We start from the raw sequence: 17,462 nt of genomic DNA on the forward strand, positions 1-17,462 counted from the left end.
CATATTTAGTGAACCAAGGGAATTGTTATCAATGGTGTTTATTTGAAAGGTAGAGTTACAGAGAGAGGGAGAGACACAGAGAGAGCTTCCATCTGTTGGTTAACTCCCCAAATGGCCCTAATGGGCAGGACTGGGCTTGCCAAAGCCAGGAGCCAGGAACTCCATCTGAGTCTTCCATGTGACCTAAGTACTTGGACCATCTTCCATTCTTTTCCCAGGCAGATTAGTAAGGATCTGGATCAGAAGTGGAGCAGCCAGAACTTGAACCACTGCATACATGGGGTGCTGGCATTGCAGGTGCTAGCTTAACCAGCTGCGTCACAATGCTGTTACCCACCGGTACCTTTAATGAAGCATTTATTTGATTTGATTTGGTTTATATTAGTTGAACTCTGGGAACATTTACTTGTTCATTTCTCTTCTGCTGAGATTATTTATTTATTTAACAGGCAGAGTTACAGAGAGGCAGAGGCAGAGGCAGAGAGAGAGAGAGAGAGAGAGATCTTTCATCTGCTGGTTCACTCCCCAAATGGCCACAACAGCCAGAGCTGAGGCGATCTGAAGCCAGGAGCTTCTTCCTGGTCTCCATGAGGGTACAGGAGCCAAGGACTTGGGTCATCTTCCACTGCTTTCCCAGGCCAAAGGCAGAGAGCTGGGTCAGAAGTGGAGCAGCCGGGATACAAACTGGCACTCTTGGGATGCTGGCATTGCAGGCAGCTGCTTTATCCGCTATGCCACAGCACCAGCCCCTGAACTTTCTTGAATTGGCAATAACTATTAGCACCATAGATTAACAAAGAGGGGAACTAACTTTGAAATGTTTACCATGTATAGAGAATTTTATATTCTTATTTTTTTTATTTTTTATTTTTTTAGATTTATTTACTTAAGACAGAGTTACAGAGAGAGAGAAAGAGAGAGCTATCTTCCATCTGCTAGTTCACTCCCCAAACAGCTGCAATGGCTGGGCTGGGCCAGACTGAAGCCAGGAGCCAGGGGCTTCCTCCGGGTCTCCCATGTGGGTGCAGGGGCCCGCTGCTTTCACAGGTGCAGTAGCAGGGGGCTAGATTGGAAGTGGAGCAGTGCAGAATTGAACCGGTGCCCATATGGGACACTAGTGTTGCAGATGGTGACCCAACCATCTGCCAACAGCGCCGGCCCTTATATTTATTTTGTTATGTGATATTTGTAACAAACCTAAAAAGTAGATGGTGGTATCTCTGTTGTAAAGGACAAGAAAAAAATGAAACTCTGTTTCTTGTTCAAGGTTATACTACAGCTGGGGGAGGTAGAGCTAAAATGGAAGAGGCAAAGTCTTTTTTTTTTTCTCCCTGTTTTATTTAAAAGGCAGAAAAATGGACAGAGACACACAGAGAAATTCCAACTGCTTATTCATTGCCAAAATATCTGCAATAGCCAGGATTGGGCCAGGCTGAAGCCAGGAGCTGGGAACGCAATCTACCATCATGTGCTGCCTCCAACTTAACCACTGTGCCAAACTCCCAAGTCTTTATCTTAATCCAGTGTTTTTCATACTATTCCTAGGAAGTACCCAAGAGGTAGCCATGGGAATAAGGAAGAACTTTGGTTCTCCCACTTGTTTAAACCAGAGTATCACGACTTTACCTGTTTTAATTGTTATTTATTTTCATTTTATTTGAACAGCACACGTGAACACACGCACACACACACACACACACACACACACGGAGGGAGAGGATGAGGGAGGGAGGGAGGAAGCAAGAGAGGGAAAAAAAGAGAATGAATGAATAAATGAGAGGTAGAAAGAGGTCGTCCACCCACTGGTTCATTCCCCAAATGTCTACAACCCAGGGCTAGGCCAAGCCAAAGACAGGAGCCAAGAACTAAGTCCTTGAGTCATCATTTGCTGCTTTCCTAGGGTGTGCATCAGCAGAAAGCTGGACTGGAAGCAGAGTACAGAGCAGGCGGACTTGAATCAAGCACTCTGATATGGGATGCTGACTACCTGAACTGCTGTGCCAAATCTCTGCCCGTCCTGTTTTATCTTTTTGTGTTTTCACCTAGGATTTCATTTGGAAAAAGTTTTCTTCTTTTTTTAAGAAAAAAAAAAAATGAAAACCTGAAAGATCACTGCTCTGAGGAATGATAAAAGAGAATTAAACCAACCTCAAAATGGAAAAATATGGCTAAATTACATAATTGGAAGTCAGAAAATTATGTCGAAATTTGAAGTGACCTGATGTCACAGCCACATGTGGAGTGTAATTCTGTTCTTAAAGAGCTTGACGTACTGAGAAAAGAGTGCAGATGTGAGTCTGATTCTGGCTCAGTCCTTGAGTAGTTGAGGGAATCAGGTTTACTACTACTTCTTCTTCCTCCTCTTCCTCTTCTTTTTTTTTTTTTTTTTTTTTTTTTTTTTGACAGGCAGAGTGGACAGTGAGAGAGAGACAGAGAGAAAGGTCTTCCTTTGCCGAGAGAAAGGTCTTCCTTTGCCGTTGGTTCACCCTCCAGTGGCCGCCGCGGTCAGCGCACAGCGCTGATCCGATGGCAGGAGCCAGGTGCTTCTCCTGGTCTCCCATGGGGTGCAGGGCCCAAGCACTTGGGCCATTCTCCACTGCACTCCCGGGCCACAGCAGAGGGCTGGCCTGGAAGAGGGGCAACTGAGACAGAATCCGTGGCCCGGACCAGGACTAGAACCCGGTGTGCCGGTGCCGCAAGGCGGAGGATTAGCCTAGTGAGCCGCGGCGCCGGCCAGGTTTACTTCTTTAAACCTAGTAGCCACAAATGTACAATGGGGCTAACATTTGTGCCACAACACTGGCCCTGTCTTTCAAAAGTGGTTGCAAGAATTGTAAATAATATGGAAATTCTGGCTCAGAATAAGTACTTAGCATGTTGAGATGTTGATGTTGATGAAGTTTTTAGAATATCCTGACATTTCCCACTCAGATGCCAAAGAGCATTTGCTGTATCAAAGATAGGGGGTCCTTTCTCTACTGCATGGATCTCTTGGTGGGTGCTTACCATCCTTCCTCTCCTCCCTCCTCTCCCCTCCCCTCCCCTCCCTTCCTCTTCCCTCCCCTCCCCTCCTCTCCCCTCCCCTCCCCTCCCCTCCCCTCCCTTCCTCTTCCCTCCCCTCCCCTCTCCTCTCCTTCCCCCCTCCTCTCCTCCCCTCCCCTTCTCCCCTCCCCTCCCCCCCCCCCCCCAGCAAAGGCCGGAGCTGTGCTGATCCAAAGCCAGGCACTTCTTCTGGGTCCCCAATGCAGGTGCAGGGGCCCAAGGACTTGGGCCATCTTCCACTGCTATCCCAGGCCATAGCAGAAAGCTGGATTGGAAGTGGAGCAGCCGGGACTAGAACCGGTGCCCATATGGGATGCCATCACTTCAGGCCAGGGGTTTAACCCGCTGCACCACAATGCCAGCTCCTACCCTATGTTCTTCATGCACATAGCTGACTTTGATTTCTGGTGTTTTGCTTTAGCATCAAAGAAATAATAATGCTATAGTTTTTATTGTCTCTATTCTCATGATTGTGTGTGTGTATATATATATATATACATATATTACAAATATTATTAAATTTCACAACTCACCAGGAGGCAAATAATGGTTATCTCTGATGAGGTTAATTGATTTATAGTTCAGTAGATTGGGGCATGGATGCCAAGGAATTTGCCTAAGGTTATGGTATGAGTCACTGTGTTCTGGCTCAGATTCATTCAGATTTATTCATTCTCTTTCATTCTTTAATTTTCTCTCGAATCAGCTCTTTATGTTTCTGACCTGCTGAGTATGAGGACATGAAAAGTTTTTTCTGTGTCTGTTGAAGTTTAATGCTTATTATATAGATGCAGTATGCTGGTTACAACATGCATTTGACAATAGATCTGATTTTGATCTCCACTTGGACAAATCATTTTTTTTAAGATTTATTTTATTTATTTGAAAGAGTTACAGAGAGAGGTAGAGACAGAGAGAGGTCTTCCATCCGCTGGTTCACTCCCCAGATGGCCGCAACGGCCAGAGCTGTGCCAATCTGAAGCCAGGAGCTTCTTCTGGGTCTCCCACATGGGTGCAGGGGCCCAAGGGCTTGGGCCATCTTCTACTGCTATCCCAGGCCATAGCAGAGAGCTGGATCGAAAGAGGAGCAGCCGGGACTAGAACTGGCGTCCATATGGGATGCCGATGCATCAGGCCAGGACTTTAACCCACTGCACCACAGCGCCAGCCCCATGGACAAATCATTTAATCTCTCTAAGCCCCTGTTGCCTTATTTATGAAAAGGGGACAATAACAGTACCTTTGTAGAATTGTTCTGACGAATAAATGAGTGTGGAAAAGTGGTTAGCACTGCCAGATGGGTAGCAAATGCTCAATGAATATTATATGAAAATACTGCTTTAAATATAGGTAGGCACTTAAAAGTTATTTTGATGCAAAAATGATTTGAAGGGGTGGGTGTTTGCAGTGGTTAAGATACTGTTTGGGGAAGGGTGTTGAGTTGAAGCTACCAGTATCCCATATTGGAGTGCTGGTTGGAGTCCTGACTGCTTTGCTTCTGATCCAGTTCCTTGCTAATGCACCTGGAAAAGCAGGTGCAAATACTTAGGCCCCTTCCACCCTGTAGGAGACCCAGATAGAGTTCCAGGCTACTGGCTTTGACATGACCGACCCCTGGCCATTCTGGGCTTTTGGGGAATGAACCAGCAGGTGGAAGATGTCTCTTGTCCCTTCCCCATGATCTTTCTATCATTCTGCCTTTCAAACAAATAAACCTTATAAAGATGCTACTTGGGATGCCCACATCCTGGTTCAGCGTTCTAGCTCCTATTCCACTTCTGATCCAGCTGCTTGCTTGTGTGCACCCTGGGAGGCAGCAGATGATGATTCAAGAACTTGAGTCCCTGCCACCCATGTGGGAGATCCAATTTGTGGCTTGGCCCAGTCCTGGCTGTTGATGGTATTTGTGGAGTGAGTCAGTGGGTGGACAGTCTCTCCCTTTTTCAAAAAAAAACAAAACCCATACCAAAAGAACACTTTAAAAACAGTTGAAAAAAAATTGAAATCCATGTGTAGGTTTTTTTCATAATACATATTTTCCATTAAGTTTTTGAAGACCCTGCATGCCCCTCGTTATTCTTTTTTTTTTTTTTTTAAGATTTATTTACTTATTTATTTGAGAGGCAGAGTTACAGAGAGAGAGAAGAAGAGATAGAGAGATTTTCACTCCCCAAATGGTCTCAATGGCTAGAGCAGGGCAGTTCTGAAACCAGGAACCAAGAGCTTCCTCCAGGTCCCCCATGTGGCTGCGGGGGCCCAAGCACTTGGGCCATCCTCCACTGCTTTCTTAGGCCATTAGCAGAGAGCTAGATCGGAAGTGGAACAGCCAGGACTCAAACCAGCACCCGTATGGGATGCCAACGCTGCAGGCAGAGGCCTAACCTACTTTGCCACAGCACCAGCCCCAAGATTACTCTTACTTTTGAGGTAAATATTTGCTCTGAATGCTGTTTCAAATTTAGTTTTATAGAAGTTATTTAAGAATAGAAGTGATGCTAGATTATGTTTTGTTGTTAATTTGTAGGAAAAAATTTAAGTTTCTTCTTATTCAGATTTTTCTATTTCATATTTATAGGAAAATAGGAAGCGATCTATTTCTTCCTTTAACCTTCCCCTGTCCTTCCCAATCATGGGACTCATCTCAATAAATGGCCGTACCATTCCCTTGGGACTTTGGGCAAAACCTAGGACTCTTTGCCTTTCTTTCACATGTCACATATAGTGCATCTGTAGTTCCTTTCACTGTTTCTTCTAAATGTAACTTGATTTTTGACTACCCATCATCTCCTATATTGCTATATTGCACTGGTCCAAATTCTTACCATCTTATCATTTTCTTGGTTAAAATCCTGGAATAGCCACCCATTACACGTAAAATTCAAATTTTACCATGGTTTTCAGGCACCCACCTTCCTGTCTGTTTTCTCCCTTGTTAGCTGTGCTCCAGCCATACTGACCTTATTTCTGGCCCTCAACACGGTGAGGTTTCTTGTCAGGGACCTTGGTACATTATTTTCTTGGCTATTTTCTCGGGGCTTAACTCCAATGTCATCTCAGATAGGCCTTCTCTGGCCACTGAGGTAAAACGTGTATGTGTTTTCTGTTACTTTCCATATTCCTTTCCTAGCATTTATCAGTACTTAATATTTAATTATATAAATATTCACTGTAAGCTTCTTGAGGGCAGGGATGTTTTCGTTCATCCAAGTGTCCTCAGTGCCAAAACTGAACATGCCGCATGCTCATTAAGTGCTTGTTGCCATCTATCATTGCTTTTGTGTCTTCCCCCTCTTTAAGTATCTTTTATTTGGAAACTTGGGGAAATGGAATCCCACTTCTAGGCCAAGCCCAGAATGACAAGGATCTTAAATCCAATGCCTTATTTTGACTGGCTGAGAAATGTGATTGGCAAGGCAGAGGGGTATCTGGACCTTTCAGCATAGCTCCGCATTTGGTAATTTGACTTCTTTTCCTGAAGCCTTGAGAGGAAATTTTTCCTTTCCCTATTCTAGTCAGCCAAGAACCTGACCTGGACTGACTCTTAAGATTGGAGGACACTAAACATACTCTTTGAGCCAAGGCCTGAGAGTCCGGCTCTGATACTATCTGAAGGAAAAGCCTGAATTCAAATCTTGTTTTGGTTAGTGACTCATCTTGGGAACCTAGATGAATTTAACCTCTTCCAGGTTTTGTTTTTCTTATGTGTCTGGTGAATAATCCCATCTGTCCTGGGTCTTGTGAGGATACTTGGATTAATGTTCACAAAGTCTTTTTGCAGTAATGTAGCATTAACTCCAGGGGTTTCCAAGAATTGGGGGCAATGTGAGGTACTCCAGAGAGGAGAGGTGGACTCTTTTTCCTAATGACTGTGCAGAAATAAAAAGGTGTGATTCTTGGTGACTTGAAACCATCTTTCTTTCAGCCTCCTAATATTGATGGTGGATGAAAAGTATGTTGTTGCTGAAGTCATTAGGCCTTTCAGACAGCTGGTTTCAGTTCCCATTTCTGGGATTAACTATTTCTGCTTCTGTGAAATTTCTTTCTTTCTTTCTTCTTTTTTTGAAGATTTATTTTATTTGGAAGTCAGTGTTAGATAGGAAGAAACAGAGAGGTCTTTCATCCATTGGTTCACTCCCCAAATGGCTGCAAGGGCCTGGGCTGGGCCAGGCCAAAGCTAGGAGCTGGGAGTTTCTTTCAGGTCTCTCACATGGGTTCTGGGGCCCAAGGACTTGGGCCATCCTCTGCTGCTTTTCCAGGCATGTTAGCAGGGAGCTGGATTGGAAGTAGAGCAGCCAGAACATGAACCAGTGCCCACATGGGAGGCCAGTGTCCAGTGTCACAGGCTGCAGCTTTCCTGTTACGCCACAATGCTGGCTCTGAAATTTCTTTTTTTTTTTTTTTTTTTTTTTTTTGACAGGCAGAATTAGACAGTGAGAGAGAGAGACAGAGAGAAAGGTCTTCCTTCCGTTGGTTCACTCCCTAAATGGCCAACACGGCTGGTGCGGTGCTGATCTGAAGCCAGGAGCCAGGCGCCTCCTCCTGATCTCCCATGTGGGTGCAGGGCCCAAGGACTTGGGCCATCCTCCACTGCACTCCCATGCCACAGCAGAGAGCTGGACTGGAAGAAGGAGCAGCCAGGACAGAGTCTGGCGTCTCATCCGGGACTAGAACCCAGGGTGCCAGCGCTGCAGGTGGAGGATTAGCCTAGTGAGCCGTGGCGCTGGCCCTGAAATTTCTTTAATCAATAGCCACCATTTAAAAAAAATATGTATGTATATATATTTATATGTGTGTGTGTATATATACTTTTTTGAAAGGCATAGAGTGACAAAGGGATCTCCCATACTCTGATTCACTTCCCAAATGCTTGCAACATATGGGAGTCAGGAACCCAGCTACTTGAGCCATCCACCACTGTTGCTTCCCAGGATGTATGTTGGCAAGAAGCTGGAATCAGCAGTGGATCCAGGACCCAAACCCAGGCACCCCAATATAGGATGCAGGTATCCCAAGTGCTGTTTTGCTATGCCAAACACCTACCCCCCAAAGCTACTCTTTTTTACTTTTGCCACCTGTGTGTATTTATTAGTAGCCTACCTGATCTTGATTCTTTTGGTAGCTCTGGAAAAAAATTTGAGCTTTAGTTTCTTCTTGGTTGAGTGGTTTCCTCCTTGTTCTTGAATTTTCAGAAGTTCTTGTGTTCTCAGTGCACAAGAATAATTTGCAGATGAAACTTCATTCCTTTTTCTTCGTCCTTCTGAGATAAGTGGGAGTAAGGAGCATCGTCAGTCTCAAATTTGGATCTTAGGGCTTTTTGTTTCCAGTTTTGACCACACTTTGTTTTGAACCCAAGCTTCACTGTGTTTCAGACATTGGGCAACATCATTGTGAGTTACTTTAGGAAGCTCTAGCTAGCAAAATTGGTAGCAGAATAGCTAGCTGGTGTCTTACCCTACCCACACCATTATTACAGTAACATCATTAGTATTGATTTACCTTTTTTAAAAGCACAGCTTTTATTATATTTTTAGTATGTTTTTATTATAATTTATTTGAAAGAGAGACAGACATGTATCTTCTGTCCGCTGGTTTACTCCCCAAATGCCTGCAAAAGCCAAAGTGAGGAACTAGGAACTCTATTCAATTTCCAAGGTAGGTGGCAGAATCCCAAATACCTGAGGCAGTTGTTGTCTCCCAGGTTGGCACATTAGTAGGAAGCTGGATCAGAAGTGGAGGCAGGACTTGAATTCGGGTACTCTGATATGGGATCATATGGTACCTGCTGTGCCACAGTGTATCAGAACATTTTGAAAAGTTGTTAGCCCATTTGTGATATACCCTAAAGAGGTCTCCTTTATTCTGGGTTTATCTATGAAAAACAATATGAGTGATAGTGAATATGAGAACAAAAAAAGAGATTATATCGCTTGCTTATCTCTTGGTAAATTTAGGCTGGCAAACTTTGTACTATGTACTTGATTCCATATTGCCTAGTCTGACTTTCAAGATGTAAACCTACTGTATTTGGAGTGTTTGTGATTCTGAACCTACATACTATTGCATTGTGTACAGTTGAGATGCAGATCCTGTTTGTTTATTTCTGGGCTTTTGACTGTTTATAAACTGAGACTGTGGGGGCTGGTTTTATGGTATAGAGGGTTAAGCCACTGATTAACACACTGGTATCTCATATTGAATTGCTGGTTTGACTTACAGGTCCTCCATTTATGATCCAGCTTCTTGCTAATTCCCCTGGGAAGGCATCAGAAGATAGCCAGAATGCTTGGGCTCCTGCCATCTATGTGGAAGAGTAGGTTGGATTCCTGACTCTCGCCTTCAACCTGGCCTAGACCTGGCCATTGTTGCCATCTGGGGAGTGGACCAGCAGAAGGATGATCTCTCTCTCTCTCTCTCTTTCTCTCTCTTTCTTTTTAAGTAAGCTTTTATTTAATGATTACAAATTTTGTAGGTATAGCTTTAGGTATATAGCAGTTCTTTCCCCAATACCCACCCCCCCCATCCCATCTCCTACTCCCTCTCCCATCCTATTCTTCATTAAGATTCATTTTTAATTATCTTTATATATAGAAGACCAACTCTATGCTAAGTAAAGATTTCAACAGTTTGCACCCACACAGACATACCAAGTATAAAGCACTATTTGAAGACAAGTTTTACCATTAATTCTCATAGTATAACTCCTTAAGGACAAAGGACCTACATGGGGAGTAAGTGCACAGTGACTCCTATTGTTGATTTAACAATTGACACTCTTATTTATGACGACAGTGATCACCCAAGGCTCTTGTCATGAGCTGCCAAAGTTATGGAAGCCTTTTGAATCCACAAACTCTATCAGTGTTTAGACAGGGCCATAATCAAAGTGGAAGTTCTCTCCTCCCTTCAGAGAAAGGTACCTCCTTCTTTGATGGCCCGTTCTTTCCACTGGGAATTTCACTCACAGAGATCCTTCATGTAGATCATTTTTTGCCACAGTGTCTTGGCTTTCCATGCCTGAAATGCTCTCACGGGCTTTTCAGCCAGATCCGAATGCCTTAAGGGCTGATTCTGAGGTCAGAGTGCTATTTGGAGCATTTGTCATTCTATGAGTCTGCTTTGTGGCCTGCTTACCATGTTGGATCATTCTCTTCTTTTTAATTCTATCTATTGGTCTTATTTATGTGATCCGTTTGACACTAAATCCTATCTATATGATCAGTTACACACTTAATATGATCACTTTAACATGTAAGATAGCATTAGTACCACCCAGCTTAATGCGATTTGGAGTCTCAAAGCAAGTATTTAGCTTTACCCTCAGGGTAAGTCCATGGGAATGTGTGCCGAACTGTACATCTCTTACTCTTATTTTTTACTGGGATCTATTTTCAATTGGATTTAAACACCCATGAATAATTCTGTGTTAAGTAAAGAGTTCAACCAATGGTATTAAGTAGAAAAAGAAAATAGTAAAAAAAATAAAATAATAAAACTGTTCCTTGACAGTCAAGACTAGGGCTGTTCAAGTCATTGCTTCTCATAGTGTCAGTTTCACTTCTACAGGTTTCCTTTTAGGTGCTCTGTTAGTTGTCACAGATCAGGGAGAACATATGGTATTTGGGACTAGCTCATTTCACTCAGCATGATGTTTTCCAGATTCTTCCATTTTGTTGCAAATGACCAAATTTCCTTTTTAAACTGCTGTATAGTATTCCATAGGGTACATATCCCATAATTTCTTTTCCAGTCTTCTGTTGACAGGCATCTCTCTTTCTCCCTCTCCCTCCCTTCTCCCTCTCTCCTTCTTCCTCTCCCTCTTTCTCTTTCTCTGCCTTTCAAATAAGTAAACATAAACATATTCTTTTTTTTTTTTTTTAATTTATTTGACAGATAGAGTTAGATAGTGAGAGAGAGAGAGACAGAAAGAAAGGTCTTCCTTATGTTGGTTCACTCCCCAAATGGCCGCTACAGCCGGCACTGCGCTGATCTGAAGCCAGAAGCCAGGAATTTCTTCCTGGTCTCTCATGTGGGTGCAGGGACCCAAGCACTTGGGCCATCTTCCACTGCCCTCCCGGGCCACAGCAGAGAGCTGAACTGGAAGAGGAGCAACCGGGACTAGAACCCGGCACCCGTATTGGATGCTGGTGCCGCAGGCAGAGGATTAACCAAATGAGCCACCGTGCCGGCTCCACATATTCATTTTTAAAAAGATTTATTTAGGGCCAGCACTGCAGTGGGAGCATACCATGTGGCCACCAGTTTGAGTCCCAACTGCTCTGCTTCCAGTCCAGCTCTCTGCTATGGTCTGGACAAGCAGTGGAATATGGCTTAGATCGTTGGACCCTTGCAGTTGTGTGGGAGACCCAGAAGAAGCTCCAGGCTCCTGGCTTTGGATCAGCCCAGCTCTGGCCTTTGTGGCCATTTGGGGAGTGATCCAGCTGTTGGAGAGAGATCTTCCATCCACTGGTTCACTCCTCAAATGGTCACAGTACCACAAGCTGGGCCAGGCCAAAACCAGGACTCTGGAGCTTCCTCTGGGTCTCCCACATGAGTGCAGGGGCCCAAGGACTTGGGCCATCTTCCACTGCTTTCCCAGGCCACAGCAGAGAGCTGGATTGGAGGTGGAGCAGCTGGGGCTCGAAACGGTGCCCATATGGGATCTCGTCACTGCAGGGGGCAGCTTTACCCACTATGCCACAGCACTGGCCCTGTCAGTTTGTTTATGTTTTCAAAAAACCAGCTTTTCATTTTGTTAATCTTTTATATTTTTTTGTTTCAATTTTGTTTATTCTCTAATTTTAATTATTTCTTTTCTGCTAGTTTTGGGTTTAAAGGTTTGCTGTTGTTTTTCTAGGTCCTTGAGATGCATTGATAGCTCATTTATTTGGTGCCTTTTCAACTTCTTGATATAGGCACCAGCTGCTATAAACTTTCCTTTCTCTCTCTCTCTCTTTCTCTCTCTTAAAGATTTATTTATTTGAAAGGCATAATTACAGAGAGGCAGAGGCAGAGAGAGAGGTTTTCCATCCGCTGACTCACTCCCCAAATGGCCAATGGAGCTTGGCTGATCCGAAGCCAGGAGCCAAAAGCTTCCTCCAGGTCCCCCATGCGAGTGCAGGGGCCCAGGAACCTGGCCATTCTCCACTGCTCTCCCAAGGCCGTAGCAGAAAGCTGGATCACAATCGGAGCAGCGGGGACGTGAACTGGCACCCATATAGGATGCCAACACTGAGGTGGGGGCTTTACCTGCCACGCCACAGCGCCAGCTCCTAAACTTTCCTCTTAACACTGCATTTGCTGCATGCCATAAGTTTTGATATGTTTTATTGTTGTCTTCATTCATTTCCAGAAATTTTTTTATTTCTCTTTTGATTTCTTCAGTGATGTACTGTTCATTGAGGAGCATGTTGTTCAGTCTCCATGTGTTTACATATGTTCTAGAGATTCTTGAGTTGTTGATTTCCAGCTTCATTCCATTGTGGTCAGAGAAGATGCATGGTATGATTTCAATTTTTTTGAATTTGCTGAGACTTGCCTTATGGCCTAGCGTTTAGTCTATCCTATAGAAAGTTCCGTGCGCTGATGAGAAGAATGTGTATTCTGCATCTGTAGGATGAAAAGTTCTGTAAATATCTGTTAAGTCCATTTGGTCTACAGTGTTGATTAACTGTTGTTTCTTTCCTGATTTTCTGTCTGGTTGATCTGTCCATTGCTGAAAATGGAGCACTGAAGTCCCCCATTACTATTGAATTGGAGTCTATGTCTCCATTTAGATCTATTAACATTTCTTTTAGTCAAGTGACTTGTAATTAGGTGCATATATGTTTACAATAGTCACTTCTTCCTGTTGAATTGATCCCTTAATCATTACATAGTGCCCTTCTTTGAAAGGCAGAGGGAGAGAGAGATTTCCTATCTGTGGTTCACATCTCTTGTTGGAGCCTTGGAACAACCATGTGAGGCAGATATGACGATTATTGTTTTATAGTGGAAGAAACTAAGTCTTAAAGAGGTTAAGTGACTTGCCCAGAGTCACAGTAGCTAGAAGGTGGAGTGAAGTTCCTGGCAGAGATAATTAGAATTGCAAGAGGAACGTGTAAATTTAACTTTTTGTTCCCACTGAGTTGTGGCATAGTCTTCAGGTGATTTTGATGAGTAGCAGTTAAGTATAATTATGTCCTTGAATTAAGCAGAGAAAATCTGTAAAGGGAACTGTCTTATCTCTTCAGAGTGATCAGTCATGTAATTGAGTGTGGGGTGGGAGTGTGGAAATGGAGTAGAATCCTGGTGTAGTTGTCTCATGTGCATATCTCAGTCATGTTGTTTTGCTTCTTACCTAAGGCTTCAGTGATTAAGAATTGATTTTGGGGCATCACTAAGACTATCCTTGGCATGCTTTGTTCAGCCTGTTTTACTTTAAGGGACAGAATGGTAAACTTCTTTCTTCTGTTTTAAAAGGAGGAATGCAAAACATACTTGACTACCATACTTCTAGCTCTTTAGCGACAGGCCTGTGTGACTTTAGTTTGTCTGAGCTCCTTTTGTTCTGGATGGGGAACACAGTAAAATCTCTTTTCTGATGCCTGTTAAAACTTATCAGGAGAAGCTCCTTGTCCTTTTTCAGTAACAGCAAGTATTTTTCTTCAGAGGAGAGAGGCTGCAATTGGGTTAGTCTTCCTGGCTTCTTCCCATCAGTCACACTTTCTCCTATTTGAACTTTGATAGTTTAGGTTCCTGGAAATTGATAGACATGCTCTTTGATAATATTAGTTGTCTGGATACTGCTGTTTGTGATTGCTCTTTCCTCTTCCTTCTGATCCCTGAAGGAACTTCAGGTTGCATTGCAGTTTTTTGAGTCACACAATGTTTATGACCCATATTTTTTTCCTGTGTTACAGGAGGTCAGATTTTCTTTTTCTTTTCTTTTTTTTTTTTTTTTAAGAAATGGGACTGCTGCTTTTTCCACTGTACATTGTAAGATTATAAATGGTTCAAATAATGTAATTTTTTGAAAGCAGTTTCATGTTGTACTAATAGGGTAAAGGGTCCCAAAAATGATTCTTCTGAACTTCTCTATATTAGGTTAAAAAACTGCAGACTCAGTAGTGGGCTAAAAGGAACTAATGGGAACTGGATTTCTGGTTAGTAATTATTCGCTTATGTGGCAGTCTAACTGAAGGGCAATCCTGGGTTCACTTCTAGACTTCTGTCCCTAGTTGGTTGGTTGTCAGGGTCACCCAAAGACATTATTTCCTTCCCGTTAGTTCATCCTTTGCCTATTCAGGTTGGCTTGAGTTCTGTGTTGACATTTTTGCTGTGTACCTATTCATAGCATGCAGTAATGAGTGATGAGAGTTCTATCATGAAGTTAAAGTCTAGAAGTTCTTCCTCTGTTGCTCTTTGGGGAACTTTACACTGCTTGGGACCAGGAACTTGGGAGTTATCTTACTGTGGGATTTTCCTGAGTTTTAACATTTTAATTCTCCAGGGAGAAAAAATCTTCAGCATAGGCTGTTAATATTTTTCTTCTGTCTATATTTGGATACATCTGGTTGTGTACTTTTTTGAACTGCAACCTTTTGATAAATTTAAGAGCTAGTTATCGTTTGGCTTTTTACAACAAGCAGCTATTTTTAACACCTAAACTAATCTTAAGATAAATGTAATCAAGTTTTTAGACTTAAGATATTGTTTGTTAAGCATAAGAGATAGAGAGGCAAGCTAGATGGCGTGAGAAGGAAATGATCAGGTAAGTCCAGGACATCAGACATTCTACAAGTCAGCTCTTTCTTGTCTTTTAGAACAGCTAGTGTCATAAATGAGTAAACAAAGCAAAACTTGTAGGTCATTCCAGAATAAAAGAAAGAGGCATAACGTACAAATTTATTACTTGAGTCTTTTTTTTTTTTTTTTTTTTGATAGGCAGAGTGGACAGTGAGAGAGAGAGACAGAGAGAAAGGTCTTCCTTCTGTTGGTTCACCCTCCAATGGCTGGTGCAGCTGGCGCGCTGCGGCCGGCGCACCGTGCTGATCCGAAGGCAGGAGCCAGGTACTTCTCCTGGTCTCCCATGCGGGTGCAGGGCCCAAGGACTTGGGCCATCCTCCACTGCACTCCCTGGCCACAGCAGAGAGCTGGCCTGGAAGAGGGGCAACTGGGACAGAATTCGGCGCCCCTACCGGGACTAGAACCTGTTGTGCTGGTGCCGCAAGGCAGAGGATTAGCCTATTGAGCCGCGGCGCCAGCCTACTTGAGTCTTGATTGGATGCTGGATCTTTAAAAAAGCTTAGGGGATGGCATTGTGGTCCTGTGGGTAAAGCTGCTTGTGATACCGCAATCCCATATGAGCGCTGGTTGGTATCCCAATGCTCCACTTCCAATCCAGCTCCCTGCTAATGACCTGAGGAATGCAGCAGAAGGTGGCCCAAGTACTTGGGACCCTGCTACCCGCTTGGGAGACTCCTGGCTCCTTGCTTTGGCCTGGTCTACCCCTGGCCATAGCCACTATCAGGGGAGTGAACCAGGGGATGGAAGATCAATCTCTTTCTCTCTCCATCTATCTCTGTAACTCTGACTTTCAAATTAATATAGAACTCTTAAAAAAAATAAAGCTTAGTATAAATTAATTTTTGGGACAGTTGGAAATTTGAATGAAGAGTATTAGATGATAACTGGTATAATAAAGGTATTGTGGTTATGAAGCAGAAGATCCTTCTTCCTGTGATATGCATAATGAAGTTTGTAGGGTTGAGAGTGTCTTTCAGTGCTTGCTGAAATCATTCTAAAGAAATAAGAACTGGGGCCTGTGCTGTGGTCTGAGGGCTAAGCCTCCGCCTATGGTGCCTGCATCCCATATGGGTGCTGATTTGAGTTCCTGCTACTCCAGTTCTGATCCAGCTCTCTGCTATGGCCTGGGAAAGCAGAAGAAGATGGCCCAAGGACTTGGGCCCTTGCATCCCAGTGGGAGACCCAGAAGAAGCTCCTGACTCCTGGCTTCAGATCAGCTCAGCTCTGGCCATTGTAGCAATTTGGGGAGTGAACCAATGGATGGAAAACTTCTCTCTCTTTGCCTCTGCCTCTCTCTAACTCTGCCTTTCAAGTAAAGAAATAAATCTTTAAAAAAAAAAGAACCAACACAAATGTAGCCATATTATTAACAATTCTTGAATCTAAATGGTGAATATTTGTTTATAGTAGTATATTTTCTCTCTCTTTTTTTTTTTTATTTATTCATTTGAGAGGCAGAGTTATAGACAGTGAAAGCGATAGACAGAGAGAAAGGTCTTCCTTCCGTTGGTTCACTCCCCATATGGCCGCAACGGCTGGAGCTGCGCCGGTCTGAAGCCAGGAGCCAGGAGTTTCTTCCTGGTCTCCCACGTGGGTGCAGGGGCCCAAGGACTTGGGCCATTTTCTACTACTTTCCCAGGCCACAGCTGAGATCTGGATTGGAAGAGGAGAAGTGGGGACTAGAACCAGCGCCCATATGGGATGTCGGCGCCACAAGCGGAGGATTAACCCACTGCGCCACGACGCCAGCCCCAATATAATAGTATATTTTCAATTTTTATATATTTGACATTTTTCATCACAGAATTGAAGAAGCAGTGCCATAATGAACATGAACATTGTACATATGTAAATAATTCTTTTTTCAATAAAAGCTCTTTTTATTTATTTATTTGAGTGAGGAGGAGAGAGAGAGAGAGAGAGAGAGAGAGAGATCCTCCAACTACTGGTTCACTCCCCAAATGACCCAAACAGCCAGGGCTGGGCCAGGCTGAAGCCAGGAGCCAGGAGCTCCATCCTGGTTTCTCACAAGGATGGCAGGAACCCAAGTAGTTGGGCCATCTATTGCTGCCTTCCTAGGCATATTAGCAGAAAGCTGGATTGGCTTTGCAAGTGGTGGCTTTACCCTCTGTACCACAACATTGGCTCCTATAGATATCCTTTTGAAATGCCATTTAGGGCTGCATTTTTTGTATGAAGGAATTTTTTACTTGTTTGTATATATATTTTGCAGCTGTGTGGCTTTTTTAGCGTTTCTGTTTTATGATGAAATTTTCTACCCTTAAGATTTGTGTTTGATGAGGAAAGCCTGATTTTTTTCCCCTTCTGTGTCCTCTGCTGTGAAATTTTAGTGGAGCAGTTAAAACGACAGTGAGAAAAGTACTCCAAATAGTCAACTGTGCACTTGCTTTCAGTTAGGTGGTAGAATGGAAGCAGCTAAGAACAATACCTCAAAGTCGTAGCCTTTTGCTGTTGATTACCTGTCGTTTGGTTCAGAGGCTACTCAAGTGATAAGGAGGGGTGCCAGCGGCTATGGAAGCAGTGCAGCAGGGCAGGGGAGGCAAGTGTTGTATTGTCTTTATTTTTAAGGCAGGTTTATGCCCTTTTATTAGTAGCACAAGTTATTTCTGTCTAAT

The 17,462-nt window shown here is 43.5% G+C and overlaps 1 protein-coding gene across 1 annotated transcript in view; it reads left to right on the forward strand.

Moving 5' to 3' along the window:
* The window catches only part of HARBI1 (harbinger transposase derived 1), a 60,294-nt gene that overhangs the window by 41,923 nt on the left and 909 nt on the right, over positions 1-17,462 (forward strand). The gene's annotated exons all lie outside the window — the stretch shown is intronic.

Source organism: Oryctolagus cuniculus, chromosome 1 (assembly GCF_964237555.1).
Source record: "Oryctolagus cuniculus chromosome 1, mOryCun1.1, whole genome shotgun sequence".
In the NCBI taxonomy this organism is placed as follows: domain Eukaryota; kingdom Metazoa; phylum Chordata; class Mammalia; order Lagomorpha; family Leporidae; genus Oryctolagus; species Oryctolagus cuniculus.